This window comes from Magallana gigas, unplaced genomic scaffold, assembly GCF_963853765.1.
Source record: "Magallana gigas unplaced genomic scaffold, xbMagGiga1.1 SCAFFOLD_61, whole genome shotgun sequence".
Lineage (NCBI taxonomy): Eukaryota > Metazoa > Mollusca > Bivalvia > Ostreida > Ostreidae > Magallana > Magallana gigas.
The window spans coordinates 2,359-18,808 of record NW_027062582.1 but is presented as its reverse complement, the minus strand read 5'-3'; the positions used below and the strand labels follow the sequence as shown (position 1 = coordinate 18,808).

At 34.6% G+C, this 16,450-nt stretch overlaps 1 long non-coding RNA gene across 1 annotated transcript; it reads left to right on the top strand.

Moving 5' to 3' along the window:
• The first annotated feature begins 11,445 nt into the window (after nucleotides 1-11,445).
• LOC117684451 (uncharacterized) lies at nucleotides 11,446-14,649 on the top strand. Its single transcript, XR_004598216.2, has 2 exons — nucleotides 11,446-11,831; nucleotides 13,421-14,649. It is a non-coding gene; the product is annotated as an uncharacterized lncRNA (long non-coding RNA).
• Nucleotides 14,650-16,450: the final 1,801 nt, after the last annotated feature.

Below are 16,450 nucleotides of genomic sequence, written 5' to 3'. Positions count from 1 at the left end.
TTCATGATGCTATAAGATATCTGGGTTTATATTCTCTTTTGTTTGACTTGTTCACATTATGACTTATAGTCGTGTCAGTATATAGACTAAAGGTTCTGTCAAACGATGCGATATTTTATCTGGTTTTCTTATCTGATTTGCTTTTGACTCAAATCATGCCGTGTAACCACTTAAGTCGAAAGCAAAGTCTGAAGGTTGATTGAAAATAAAATATTTTCAATTGACTTTCAGGTATGAATCGTGACAGACAATACAATAATCGTTTTGAATTGATTGCATGGATTGAGAACCGATTGTTAAATTGTATTGAATGACCACCTGTCCTCAACAAGTCTGAAATTCTGATGAAAAATCGCATCATGTGACCGCGCCGATAGAATGCGGGCTAGGGCCCATCTGTTAAGTGGTAAGGTGTAGGTACATGTGTATAGTCTGTCCCAATTTATTGCTTCCTTCACTTAATAAAAATACACATACCTGTGAAAGAATTACAGTTGAAATCGATGAATTGGAAAATATCCAAGATATCTTCATTGACAAATTATCCCTTTTCACTCATTAAAGATTACCGGAACGAAAACAAATTTCTTACGAAGATTTATAATGGGAAATGTTTACAACTTTTCTCCATTAGGAAGTACTCGGGACACCTCGCGCAATTTTTCAACGTTATCATCCGGACTTATTAATGGCTGATGCAATGCAAAATCTCCGTAAATTTTCTATTTTGGTATGTGTATTGAAACCTGAAGCGGTAGAGGGGACATTTTTCATATTAGTGGATGAACGTAGTTTAAGCATAAAAGTATTTTAATATTATGAAAATATCAAGCGAAAAGTGATGGAAGCAAAAACTCGGAATAGAGTATAGTAAAATGTGTCTTAATTTTCAAAACAACTGTAGATTGTCGGCTCTTTTGAAATGCTAGAGTATTTACCTGCTGAAAAAAGGTAAACCCCCCTTACCTTTATTTCGCCTACACCCGTGTTTGATTGGAAAATACCTGTTACTTAAAATAGATACAGTACCTATAGGAATTAGGCACTGATTGTATAATGGTGTTTGTACAAGCACTAGGCATCGTTATTAAAAGTAGGGGGCAAGACTCATCCAAATAATCTTGACAAGAAAATAACGGAATTTTCTAAAAATAATGAAAATCCTAATGGGGGGTGGGGGGGGGGTGGGTTGTTATGGCAGGCACGTAGCGGGGGGGGGGGGGGGGTTGCCCACCCCCACTTTTTTGCGAATCAAAGATTTTTCTTAAATTTACATACAAAAAATCTGCCCCCCCCCCACCCCACTTTCAAAAACGATGCTACGTGCCTGTATGGTGTAGCGTACCTATAATTTCATACACTTACACCGTTAATTTCCTTCATTTTACTTCAATTTTTTCAATGCTCCCCAAGAAGGGGGAGGGGGGACAACTTCAAGGTAATAAACTACATTTTAACACTTTCATGACTTTTCAAAGCAATATTAGAAAAGTCACTACCTGAAATATTTGTCTAATTTTCAGTATTTTCCCTACCACGGTTCAACTTTAGCTAATTATCGAAAACGCCAAATAAAAAAAAAAACCCACCTAAAAACCCAACATGACAATGGTCAATGTTGGTTAATCCAACAAGGAAGTCTATATTTCGTCTCATCAATTCACATATAAATCCCTCACCTTTCTGATATTCCATAGTCAGACCATCCTGCTGCCTTGCTGCCTGACACTCTGGATCCACTCTCTTTGACAACTTTTATATCACCCATACAATATAACTCGTACTTCTTTAGCGGAAATAGTTAGTATATTTACATTTTTATTTTGAGTTTTAAACTGTAGCTAGTGGACAATAAAGAGCGCTGTAATAAAGCAGTGTGCAGTACTTTGTATTACATTAAGCTTTAAATTATTTAATTTTTTTTAATTTTTCAGTGTAAAATCAAATATTAAGATTCTCTCCGTGCTGTCAGTGCATTACACGTACTTGGTTCAGACTTTTTCTTAAACGCGCTAACCGACCTCATAAAATGACGAACTAGTAGATATACGTGTCTTTTTGCCATTTTACGTGTAAGCAAAGAAAACAATGCTTTAATTTACGGGACTGAGGGTAATGTTTAAAAGAAATTCTGAGGCAAGAAAAGTGACAATATTTGTAGCTAAATGGCCGAGGATTTTTTGGAATCGAATATATCTGTGTTAATCAGCCCAAACTAGCGCATGTTAATAGCAACTTTTGGTAACACGTAAAGAACTGTACTCGTAGCTTACAGGCGTTACAGACCTGTCGCTATTTTGAGGTATTAATGCATTTTAAAATATTTCATGAAAGTGAGAGTTGTAACAAACCAAAATGAAGAGAGAGAGATTTTCATTTTAACAATGTTTTATTATGCAATACATCACATGTACGGATGGGATAGCAGGCATTGCCTATATAGAGAGAGATTTTGAACTTAAGAGTCACAGTTTTTATCTTAATATCAAAAGAATTGGTTTTTCTTGATTTTTGAAAATTATACATATGTATATCGTTTTTACGAATAATTTAATTCAATCTTCGATAAAATTGGCATCAATATGAAGTGGATATTAAATGTTACAATCAAAATTTACAAAATTTTAAAATCTTTTAAAAGTATGATATGATACGGTACTTTACGTGTTGACATAAAATAAATATTTCCAGAAGTTAAATACTTTTGAAATTATGAGATTGCCCAATTTGGGATAAACACTATTACAAAGGTGATCGACGATCGTCTTAAGAGAATATTCAATGTTTTGTTGTTGGATATGGAAGTTATTTCACCATCAGACTGGATTTTTTGGACAGTTTCACGGGTGCGGAGGAGCAGGATTGAAAATATTAAAAGTTCCTGTCTCATGAGTGAAATAACTTCCGTATCCAAAAATAAAACCTTAAATGTTTTGTTGTTGGATACGGAATTAAGTTGGGGATACGGAAGATATTTCACTTATGAGACAGGGTTTTCCGAAACAATCAATGATTTTTTTAAGGATACGGAAATTATTTTACTCATGAGGCAGGATTTTTGATATTTTCACTCCTGCTCCTCTGCACCCGTTAAACTGTCCCAAAAAAAAAATTCCAGTCCGTGATAGTGAAATACTTTCCGTATCCAACAACAAAACATTAAATTTTTTATTTTATTTTCCTCGGTGTTTCTTTTCACCTGCTAGCTGTCTTTTGTTGAAGCCATTCAAAACAATAATGAAATTTACAAAGAATGTTAATTTGTTGACACTGTTCAAAGGTAGAACCATTTTCACAAGACCTTGGACTTTCGGTAGGATGTAACTACATGTATCTATTTCTTGCATCAAAACAAGATGAAAATGACGCTGTTTTCAAGTGAAATTTACACAGGTTGCATAGTCTGGGCTCAAAAGCTAGACAAATCTTATTGAGGCTGAATAGCTGAAGAGATAGGCCTACGCCACAATGCTGTTTGACACAACTACCTAAACGTCCAAGCTCTTGTGAAAATGGTTCTAAGATTCGTCCAAATTCTGGGGTGGAGGACAATTATCTGCTGCCGAGTGTTTTTGACATGCACGTGTCATCATCCATGTGCTTGTTGCCCTTATATCTTACTGTGACAGAAAACCATTTTCATATATATGTACAGGTACTTTCACAGTTTCACAACTTCCAAAAGACTTGAAAATGGATACCAAGGAAGTTGATAAACAAGAAAAGAAAATCACCAAGGTCAGGGAGTATAGAGCACCATTTCCTGGCGATGTATCTGATATACTGGGAGCTGGCAGTATTATACTACCAGACATGAGCTGGCTCAGTTATGGTGATGGAGAACTAGTCGAAACAGATCTACAGGGGAAGCAACTGCAACTACCGAAGAAAGAAACTCTACCGAAGATAAAAACATATGGTGGCCTGGGATTTCACACCGTCACGAAGGACGGAGATTTCGTCTTTACAAACAAAGACAACAAAATTATAATGAGGGTAACACCAGATAATAGGATCACTCTTTTTATTGATAAAAGAGAAGTCAAACCACTCGTCTCACCACTCGGCTTAATCTCACCACCTAGACAGCATGATATTACCTCTTACCGTTCCTCGGCTACGCTCAGGGAGCAGCGGCGAAGAGGATCAGCTTCACGTCGATTTTAAGTCTGTTAAAAATAATTTGCAGAGGAACACCACATTTTTATACATTACAAACCTTTTTGAACATGCAATGTAGTTTAGTCCACAAAATATCCATTTAATGATTCGTACCAACTGGGAACGCATTTTGTTTTATACGCGTTTGAATTTGCCTGCCATTTTGTCGGAAATCGCACTCGGAATGTCTCGGATTTTATCGTTAACATGGCGACCATTAACAGCGAATTTTCATTCCTTTTTTTTTGGTTTTTTGCTTGTCAAGATTTTTTGGATGAGTCTGCGCCCCCCCCCCCACTTTCAAAAAACGATAAACGACGCTACGTGCTTGATACTCGATGGGGAATAGCCCTTGGCTAATCGCTCTAGAAGAAAAAGAATACTCTCCTCGAAGTGTGTGTTTGGATGATGAGAACAATCTCCATGTGATACAATGTGAGACCAACAATGTAGTGGTGTTCAAGTATCTACAGTAAAGCCTTCTCCATTTGAACCGTATCAGAAACCAATTTTATTATGAAGATATCGTGACACATAGGTTTTAGAAAGAAACGCAAATGAGATGGTGATTGATGAAGGAACACATTTTATATAAAGAGTGAATATTTTCATCAAATTATGTATTCGATCAATTTATGGTGTTTTTTTTTTATCGAAATTTTGTAAATATCATCTTAATCAATCTTAATAAAATTCAAACTTAATAACAATCAAACTTGGTCTTAGTTTTTTATTATATAGCTACACAGCCAGTTCAAATTTAATCATCAAACCTTACCGGAAAATGTCTAGAAGAACGAAGTTTGAAGTACTCGCTTTCCTCATGGCAGCACGATAGTCTTGTACCTTCTACGTCTATGAAGGGGTCGTAAAACAAAAACCGGTCATACATCGGTCACCTTAGGTAACTAGAGGATTATGGGGCTCCGTTTTCATTTTTTATTTTTGAGGTATTTTCTGCACAATATCAGAAAACAATTTTTTGTTATGAAAAACTATATTTTCTGATATCATAAAATTGAATTTTTTATATCAGAAAAGGATTTTTTGGTATCAGAAATTCGAAATCTTGATTTAAAAAATAACAACTATTATCTGATATCAAAAAATCCTTTTTCTGCTATCAGAAATTCAATTTTGGATATCATTAAATGATTTTTGATATCAAGAATTATATTTTCTGATATCAGAAATTCAAATAAGATGGCGAATAAATTTCAAACATTAAATGAATACTCCTTTGACCCAGAAGTAAATTGCTGAACATCAAAGCCCGATTTTCATAAAAAAAATTATTGATTTTATTCAAGGTAAATATTTTGTCAGTGTTCTTCATAATTCTGGTCTTACAAATGACGATTTTTCGGAAATTTTTCAGACAACACGAATATTTTCCTTTTTTGAGTGACGAGTTTTGGTAATAATTGGCATAAACATTGAAGAAACCCTAACAAATATTTAAACAAATAAATTTAATATTTTGTTTATGACCGTACATATACAAGTTGGTGGTCGGATTACCCAGCGCAGTCATTAACTCAGAGGTTAAAACTGAAGCAACTACTACCTAAGTGTCGGTAGACCAACAATTACATGTAATAATACGAAGAAATTAAATTATACATGTTCAATTTGCTATCAATTGTAACGGACTTTTGTGCAAGTTTCACTAGTTTTCGAGTTAAAATATGGAGATGTACAAATATATTTACCAAGCAATGGAAATCTGACCACGACTGTTTATTAAATGTTAAAGTTACGGCGGCGCAGCGATTAATCATCAAATTGGTGGGCATCTCGGAAGAAGACCTTTTCAGGCCAAGCAATTGCTTAAACAAATACTACACAATGTAAAAGAGTCTAGGGCTTCGTTTTACCGGGTTTTTTTAAACTTATTGTTAAACTAGAATTAATACGAGGGGACTTAATATATACCACTTTTAACACAAAGTCTGATAACAATTGTTCAAAAATATGAACAGAATGACTGAAGAGTCATTTTCACAGAAAGTTGAATAAAAAAAATTTGCTCACTTCTTTTCACAAAAAATAAAAAAAATGGAGAGAATAAGCAAATGTCTTAAAATGAAAACAAAAGACAAGGAGACGCTTTAAACACTGCTGTTTGACAGAAACGTTCCATTGTAGTGTAGTGCCACAATTCAAAATCTGACGTTTGTTTTCCTCTTTTTTGTACAATCTCTTCTTCCTGCTTTTTCTTCATCTTCATGCTTTGATTTCAATGCCTTTAGTATTTTCTTTCGATTTCCTTATACCTCTCTTTAAATTGTTCTCTTATTTGTCTTCCTTGGTTTTTTTGCAAAATTCAACAAGAGATCTCTCCCATTTAAAGGCAATTCAACTAGTCATTCATAATTTTTTTTATGAAAGGCAAATAAAATCAATGCTTCATTTGTCAGCGTCGTTTCATTTGGGCGAGTTCAGATCAGGAAATCTTACATTCTAACTGCCTTCTCAGGAAGTTTGCTGGGGGAACAACAGAAGATTTTTCTGCAATCCTTTCTAAATTTTATTCATAAAGGACTCCTCTTGTTACCTGCTCTTTCATTGCAGCGTTTAGTATCTTGTAACATGATGTGAAAAAAGTGTTTGCTCCCTGTACAGCTAAAAGATCAGTTAGCAGTTATCAATCCAAGAACTTTACGCTCGGCTCTGACAACAATAGACTTGCACGACTTGCACAATTATAAAGTTGTCTTTTGCACAAACTTAAGTTAGTTGCACCATGGACAATGCCAAAAAGTCCAATACATGGTAAATATGACAAAATACAAATTCTGCCATAAGGAAAATTACGTTAAACGTTACAGAGAAACAAACGAGATCCTGTTACTCAAGTAACTGTATATGATTTTGGCCTGGTATAGGTGTGGATGAAGATTTTTTTACACAAATTCTAGAAACAGTTGCTTGCACCAACTCATAATTCTAATTATGGTATTTACAAAAACAATATTTTCCACGTCTGCTTAACAAGGTAGATACAGAAATTTTAGAATTAACCGTTTTCTTGATTATAAACTGTTACTATTTAAAAAAAACAACAGAAAAACATAAAATATGGTTCCAAAATTTTATCTAACATCCATCTTGCCTTACTTGGACCCTCTACAAAGTTTACTGTCCTTCCAACCACTTACACAAAGCACAGGATATCTGCAAAAACAAAAATTGAACTGAACTAGCAAAACGACAAAACTTTTCTTCACTCTCGACGCTTTAGATATTTTTTGTTAAATCTTTGTAAATTAGAATATTTGCTATTAAAGTGAATCGAGTAAATGTTAATGAATTTTCTAATTTTAAATTAAAAATTACAAATTAATAACAATTGAAAATGAACTGTTAAAATATACATGTATATGTATTAATGTTACTGTAATATCATTTTACATTGTATATGTTAAAAAATGATTTTATAAATTACAGGAAGCATAGTTGGTAATTCCGTAAAAAAGAAGAAAGAAATGAGAAATCAATTTAAAAGTAACTGAGGGACAATGTACCATCAGTACTGTTGGGTAGGGGGGGGGGGAGTAAAAAAAAAGAAGAAGATGAAACTACTATTTTCTTCTATCTATACTCAGATCCATGCTTCCTAAATCCACGCACTACCTTGTTACTTCAAGTTTTTAGCTTTCTAATCATTCATCTACTTGTAAGTATATATTACAATTGCCTCTGTAACATGCCCTTGTTCATCAAGATCATGGTCATAAACAGTATAACATCACGAAATCCAGGGACAGTACTTCTCCCTCTACAGTGTAAACACCCTTTCTTTAAATACGTGTTTCATTTTATTCCGACTAGAAATGGAGGATCGAATGAATGCTTTGGCTGTACGCCTAAAGTCGTTAGAAGTTGCATTAAATATTGCTTTGTTTTTTAAAACCTGTATCAACACAGTTTGTGGTTGTGCAACAGGAGCTTTCCTATTATCAGATACTTTTGGAATTGAATGAAGCAACTGTTCCATTGTTGTGTAGTTCTGCCACAATCCATAATCTGATGATTATTCTGACTCGTCCACCGCTGTCAATGATGACACCAATCCATCAATGTCAACAAAACTGTGACCAGGAGATCTAGCTTGTCAAGAGTGTGTTAGATAATGCCCGGAATTAATGAGTAGATGATAAAACCATTTCCTAAAGAGTCTAGTGTTTTAGTGTTCAATGAATTTTGTCATAATAAGAGTTTACTGTTGCATTTATCATTTTTTTAATCATTTTCAAATTCCAGTTACTGGATACATAAACTTTTGACTGTGATACTGTTGTTCTGAGCTGTTGGTTAAGTTGTTACTTTTAATTTGCAGGTCTTATGAAGTTTCATTGATGACAAAGGTATTATCTAAATATCGAAACAAATTCATAATAATGTCACTTAGAAAACTTTTTGTGCTTGAAAATATATTTTATTTCTATGTGATGATCTGTTTTATTTTTCGCATAGTAAATCTTGAAAATGTAAGGTTTAATCTGGGACCAGTGTAATGGTTTTGCATGTTTTCAACATGTTTGTAATACATGTATGTACTCTTTACAATGGACAGATGGTGTCAAATACTAGTACTCAAATTTAAAAAATACAAAAATAGAGGTGCTGGAAATGTAACTTCATGTAACAGACTCTCATAACATGTACATGTATTAAATTGACTGCACACTTAAACTTCCATTAATGGTATTCTGATATTTTCTTCATTTTCCTGTTAACTGGCTGTGATTAATATTGCGTTATGTGTAGGATGTCGTGTCTCATGTACAAGATATATATTTGATTTTAATATTTCAATTAGTGAGAGTGGAATTATAAGTGATGTAATTATGTTTGTTTCCATTTTTTGTTGTTGTTTTTTATTGACAATCCTATAACTTCAAGGAGATAATCAGAACTGCTTATTGCTATTTGTCTTATTGTCAGAACATGTAATTTACCTTGAAGCCGGTTTTCAGTTTTTTACTCAAATTACTCAATAGAATTATTGCATTAAAACAGAAATTTCGTTTAGTTTTTCTTGTATCTTTATTGTTTTGCCTAACTCATGAAAATTATATTTTGGTATAAATGATGGATGGAAATTTATACAAAGTTCTGCTGCCTGTAATGCTGACAGTGATCTGGATTGCTTATACGAAGCTGTGAGGGGGTAGACACTTCTGAGGACATCAGGTAATATGGTATTTTTAAAAATATAATGTATTCATGATGCTGATGTTTTGGCGAGTAGCCGTTCGGTGAATAGACCTGAATGACCGCCAACAATCGACTCCAATCGATTTACCTGGACAAGTCTGAAAATCTGATTAGAAATCGCATCGTGTGACCGCGGCGATAGAATGCGGGTTAGGGCCCATCTGTAACGTGGTAAGGTGTAGTTACATGTATATAGTATATGTGTCTTTTGAAAACAACTGTAAATTGTCGGCTCTTTTGAAACCCTAGAGTATTTACCTGTTGAAAAAGGGATAACCACCCTTCCTTTTATTTCCCCTACACACGTGTTTGATTGGAAAATATCTTTTGCTAAAAATAGATACAGTACCTATAGGAATAGGTACTGATTTTAAAATGGTGTTTGTACAAGCAAGAGGTATCGTTATTAAATGTAGGGGGCAATACTCATCCAAATAATCTTGACAAGAAAATAACGGAATTTTCTAAAATCATGAAAATCCTAATGGGGGGGGGGGGTGTTGTTATGGCAGGCACGTAGCAGGGGGGGGGGGGGGGGTGCCCACCCCCACTTTTTTGCGAAGCAAAGATTTTTCTTAAATTTACATACCAAAATTTGAATTAAGATGCAATTCCTCCCCCCCCCCCTACTTTTCTGTGAAAAGTGAAAAATTGAAGTGAAAATAAGGAAATAAACTGTAAATTTGAAGTTAAGAGTTTACCTACCCCCCCTACCCCCACCCTTCCCCCCACGGATTTTTTGGATTTTGGAAAGTAACCTTCCCCCCCCCCCCCTTTTTTTTTGCTTCTCAGAAATTTTTGGGGGGGATGAGTCTGCCCCCCACCCCACTTTCAAAAACGATGCTACGTGCCTGTATGGTGTAGCGTACCTATAATTTTATACACTTATACCGTTAATTTCCTTCATTTTACTTCAATTTTTTCCATGCTCCCCCATAAAGGGGAGGGGGGACAACTTCAAGGTAATTATTATTTCATATGTAAATTCAACAAAAATGTTTGCTGCGAGAAAAAGGAATTCAGAAAACTTGCATCGAAAAATGAATAAATAGAACTATTGTAACGTGCAAGGGGGTCACTGCCTGTGATCCCCGCGGGCCCGTACCCGAGATAGAATCGGATAGCCCTGATTGCTGCCAATATTTACAAGTGCAGACTTTAATCACCGCTGGGACTCAACGTTACGCAGGCAGGGATGACCGCACACCTACGCAACTGAACAGGTACCAACGTTAACGCAAGCAGGGATGACCGCACACTTACGCCAACAGGTCAACCTAACGCAAGCAGGGAGTGCCGCACACTTGCGCTAGAAAGGCCAGAACATCAGCAGGGATGACCACACACTAGTGCTCCGCCGCAACCACCACCAATACAAGCAGGGATGACCGCACACTTGTATTGATGCGACACAGAGCAGGGATGACCGCACACTCTGTATCGTAGGTTAGATAACACGAAGATTATATAGAGCAGGGATGTCCACACACTCAATCTAGACGTACCTGTTCAAGTTTTACCCCAAACAGTCGTTCCTAAAACACAATAGAAACTGTCCCTATGTATGTGCCGGCCTAAAAATAATTTGTGGTATCTAAAAACGCGAAATCAAAAATAAACACACTTATCCAACCTAACCTAAAACTACTTATGGCAAACAACTTAGTTACATTGAATATTTATTATTGTATAAAAAATAATCATCACACTAATTGGTTATTATTGGAAACATTAATCAAATTATCAAAAATCAATAAATCAAAGGGGAATAACTCTTGCTATAAAATACATAAATAAGCTGCCCGCTTCACTATGTGTACAAAGTCAATTGATATTCTGGAACCTTTAATTTCCAGCAAAATGCAATACATGTAGGTAAGTTAAAATAGAGTGTGGTGTTCTTGAAGATAAATGTTTATACTGAGTGTGCTTATACTCAGAATTAAACAAACAAATCCAACAGATTAGATACATGTAATATAAACTCTCTATTCTTATCATGAATGAAGTGAAAAAGAAAAAAATATTCACTACTTGATGAAATCGAGCTAGCAACCGCAAATCAAAAATACCTACGTGTTACCACTATGCGCACGCATATACATTTTAACACTTTCATGTCTTTTCAAAGCAATATTAGAAAAGTCACTACCTGAAATATTTGTCTAATTTTCAGTATTAATTTTTCCCTACTACGGTTCAACTGTAGTTAATGAAAGAGATCGCCAAATTTAAAAACTCCACCTAAAAACCCAACATGACAATGGTCAATGTTGGTTAATCCAACAAGGAAGTCTATATTTCGTCTCATCAATTCATATTTAAATCCCTCACCTTTCTGATATTCCATAGTCAGACCATCCTGCTGTCTTGCTGCCTGACACTCTGGATCCACTCTGTTTGACAACTTTAATATCACCCATACTCATAAATCTTTAGTGGAAATAGTAAGTATATTTACATTTTTATTTTGAGCTAGTGGACAATAAAGAGCACCGTAAAAAAGCAGTATGCAGTACTTTGTAATACATTAAGCTTTAAATTATTTAATTTTTGAAAATTTGCAGTGTAAAATCAAATATTAAGCTTTCTCTCCGTGCTGTCAGTGCTTAACTTGGTTCAAACTTTCTCTTAAATGCGCTAACCGACCTCATAAAATGACGAACTAGTAGATATGTGCGAATTTTTGCGATTTTACGTGTAAGCAAAGTATACACTGCTTTGATTTACAGGACTGAGGGTAATGTTTCAGAGAAAATCAGGGGCAAGAAAAGTGACACTATTTGTAATGAAATGGCCGAGGAGTTTTTTGGAATCGAATATATCTGTGTTAATCAGCCCAAAGTAGCGCAAGTTTTTGTGCGCTTGAAATTGCAACTTTTTACACGTAAAGAACCGTACTCGTAGCTCACAGATTTTGAACTTTTGGGTCAAAGTTTTCATCTTAATATCAAAAGAATTGGTTTTTTCTCGATTTTTGAAAATTATACATGTTTATCGTTTTACGAATAATTTAATTCAATCTTCGATAAAACTGGCATCAATATGAAGAGGATATTAAATGTTACACTCAAAATTTTAAAATCTTTAAAATGATACGGTAACTTTACGTGTTGACATATAATAAATATTTCCAGAAGTTAAATACTTTTGAAATTATGAGATTGCCCAATTTGGGATAAACACTATTACAAAGGTGATCGACGATCGTCTTAAGAGAATATTCAATGTTTTGTTGTTGGATATGGAAGTTGTTTCACCATCAGACTGGATGTTTTGGACAGTTTCACGGGTGCGGAGGAGCAGGATTGAAAATATTAAAAGTTCCTGTCTCATGAGTGAAAAACTTCCGTATCCAAAAATAAAACCTTAAATGTTTTGTAGTTAGATACGGAATTAAGTTGGGGATACGGAAGTTATTTCACTTATGAGACAGGTTTTTTTTTAAATATTTTCACTCCTGTTCCTCCGCAACCGTTAAACTGTCAAATAAATCCAGTCTGATGGTGAAATAATTTCCGTATCCAACAACAAAACATTGAATTTTCTATTTTATTTTCCTCTGTGTTTCTTTTCACCTGCTAGCTGTCTTTTGTTGAAGCCATTCAAAACAATAATGAAATTTACAAAGAATGTTAATTTGTTGTCACTGTTCAGAGGTAGAACCATTTTCACAAGACCTTGGACTTTCAATAGGATATAACTATCTATTTCTTGAATCAAAACAAGATGAAAATGACGCTGTTTTCAAGTGAAATATACCCAGATTGCATAGTCTGAGCTCAAAAGCTAGACAAATATTACTGAGGCTGAATAGCCAGCAATGAAAGAGACATGCCTACGTCACAATGCTGTTTGACACAACTACCTAAACGTCCAAGCTCTTGTGAAAATGGTTCTAAGATTCGTCTTAATTCTGGGGTTGAGGACAATTATGTGCTGCCGAGTGTTTTTTGACATGCGCGTGTCATCATCCATGTGCTTGTTGCCCTTATATCTTACTGTGACAGAAAACCATTTTCATATATATGTACAGGTACTTTCACAGTTTCACAACTTCCAAAGACTTGAAAATGGATACCAAGGAAGTTGATAAACAGGAAAAGAAAATCACCAAAGTCAGGGAGTATAGACTACCATTTCCTGGCGATGTATCTGATATATTGGGAGCTGGCAGTATTATACTACCAGACATGAGCTGGCTCAGTAATGGTGATGGAGAACTAGTCGAAACAGATCTACAGGGGAAGCAACTGCAACTACCGAAGAAAGAAACTCTACCGAAGATAAAAACATATGGTGGCCTGGGATTTCACACCGTCACGAAGGACGGAGATTTCGTCTTTACAAACAAAGACAACACAATTATAATGAGGGTAACACCAGATAATAGGATCACTCTTTTTATTGATAAAAGAGACGTCAAACCACTCGTCTCACCACTCTTTTTTAATTCACTAATCAGCCAGCCTGATATTACCTCTTACCGTTCCTCGGCTACGCTCAGGGAGCAGCGGCGAAGAGGATCAGCTTCGCGTCGATTTTAAGTCTGTTAAAAATAATTTGGAGAGGAACACCACATTTTTATACATTACAAACCTTTTTGAACATGCAATGTAGTTTAGTCCACAAAATATCCATTTAATGATTCGTACCAACTGGGAACGCATTTTGTTGAATACGCGTTTGAATTTGCTTGCCATTTTGTCGGAAATCGCACTCGGAATGTCTCGGATTTTATCGTTAACATGGCGACCATTAACAGCGAATTTTCATTCCTTCTTTTTTTTTTTTTTTTTTTTTTTTTGCTTGTCAAGATTTTTTGGATGAGTCACTCCCCCCCCCCACCCCACTTTCAAAAAACGATAAACGACGCTACGTGCTTGATACTCGATGGGGAATAGCCATTGGCTAATCGCTCTAGAAGAAAAATAATACTCTTCTCGAAGTGTTTGTTTGGATGATGAGAACAATCTCCATGTGATACAATGTGAGACCAACAATGTAGTGGTGTTCAAGTATCTACAGTAAAGCCTTCTCCATTTGAACCGTATCAGAAACCAATTTTATTATGAAGATATCGTGACACATAGGTTTTAGAAAGAAACGCAAATGAGATGGTGATTGATGAAGGAACACATTATACAAAGAGTGAATATTTTCATCAAATTATGTATTTGATCAATTTATGGTGTTTTTTTATCGAAATTTTGTAAATATCATCTTAATCAATCTTAATAAAATTCAAATTTAATAACAATCAAACTTGGTCTTAGTTTTTTTTATTATATAGCTATACAGCCAGTTCAAATTTAATCATCAAACCTTAACGGAAAATGTCTAGAAGAACGAAGTTTGAAGTACTCGCTTTCCTCATGGCAGCACGATAGTCTTGTACCTTCTACGTCTATGAAGGGGTCGTAAAACAAAAACCGGTCATACATTGGTCACCTTAGGTAACTAGAGGATTATGGGGCTCCGTTTTTATTTTTTATTTTTGAGGTTTTTTCTGCACAATATCAGAAAACAATTTTTGTTATGAAAAACTATATTTTCTGATATCATTAAATTGAATTTTTGATATCAGAAAAGGATTTTTTGGTATCAGAAATTCGAAATCTTGATTTAAAAAATAACAACTATTATCTGATATCAAAAAATCCTTTTTCTGCTATCAGAAATTCAATTTTGGATATCATTAAATGATTTTTTATGTCAAGAATTATATTTTCTGATATCAGAAATTCAAATAAGATGGCGAATAAATTTCAAATATTAAATGAATACTCCTTTGACCCAAAAGTAAATTGCTGAACATCAAAGCCCGATTTTCATAAAAAAAAAAATTTTTGATTTTATTCAAGGTAAATATTTTGTCAGTGTTCTTCATAATTCTGGTCTTATAAATGACGATTTTTCGGAAATTTTTCAGACAACACGAATATTTTCCTTTTTTTAGGGACGAGTTTTGGTAATAATTGGCATAAACATTGAAGAAACCCAACAAATATTTAAACAAATTAATTTAATATTTTGTTTATGACCGTACATAAACAAGTTGGTGGTTGAGTTATCCAGCGCAGTCATAAACACAGAGGTTAAAACTGAAGCAACTACTACCTATGTGTCGGTAGACCAACAATTACATGTAATAATAAGAAGAAACCAAATTACACATGTTCAATTTGCTATCAATTGTACAGACTTTTGTGCAAGTTTCACTAGTTTTCGAGTTAAAATATGGAGATGTACAAATATATTTACCAAGCAATGGAAATCTGACCACGACTGTTTATTAAATGTTAAAGTTACGGCGGCGCAGCGATTAATCATCAAATTGGTGGGCATCTCGGAAGAAGACCTTTTCAGGCCAAGCAATTGCTTAAACAAATACTACACAATGTAAAAGAGTCTAGGGCTTCGTTTTACCGGTTTTTTTTTTTAACCTACTGTTAAACTAGAATTAATACGAAGGGACTTAATATATACCACTTTTAACACAAAGTCTGATAACTATTTTTCAAAAATATGAACAGAATGACAGAAGAGTCATTTTCACAGAAAGTTGAATAAAAAAAATTTGCTCACTACTTTTCACAGAAAATAAAAAAATGGAGAGAATAAGCAAATGTCTTAAAATGAAAACAAAAGACAAGGGGGCGCTTTAAACACTGCTGTTTGACAGAAACGTTCCATTGTATTGTAGTTCCACAATTCAAAATCTGACGTTTGTTTTCCTCTTTTTTGTACAATCTCTTCTTCCTGCTTTTTCTTCATCTTCATGCTTTGACTTCAATGCCTTTAGTATTTTCTTTCGATTTCCTTATACCTCTCTTTAAATTGTTCTCTTATTTGTCTTCCTTGGTTTTTTTTTTGCAAAATTCAACAAGAGATCTCTCCCATTTAAAGGCAATTCCACTAGTCATTCACAATTTTTTTATGAAAGGCAAATAAAATCAATGCTTCATTTGTCAGCGTCGTTTCATTTGGGCGAGTTCAGATCAGGAAATCTAACATTCCAACTGCCTTCTCAGGAAGTTTGCTGGGGGAACAACAGAAGATTTTT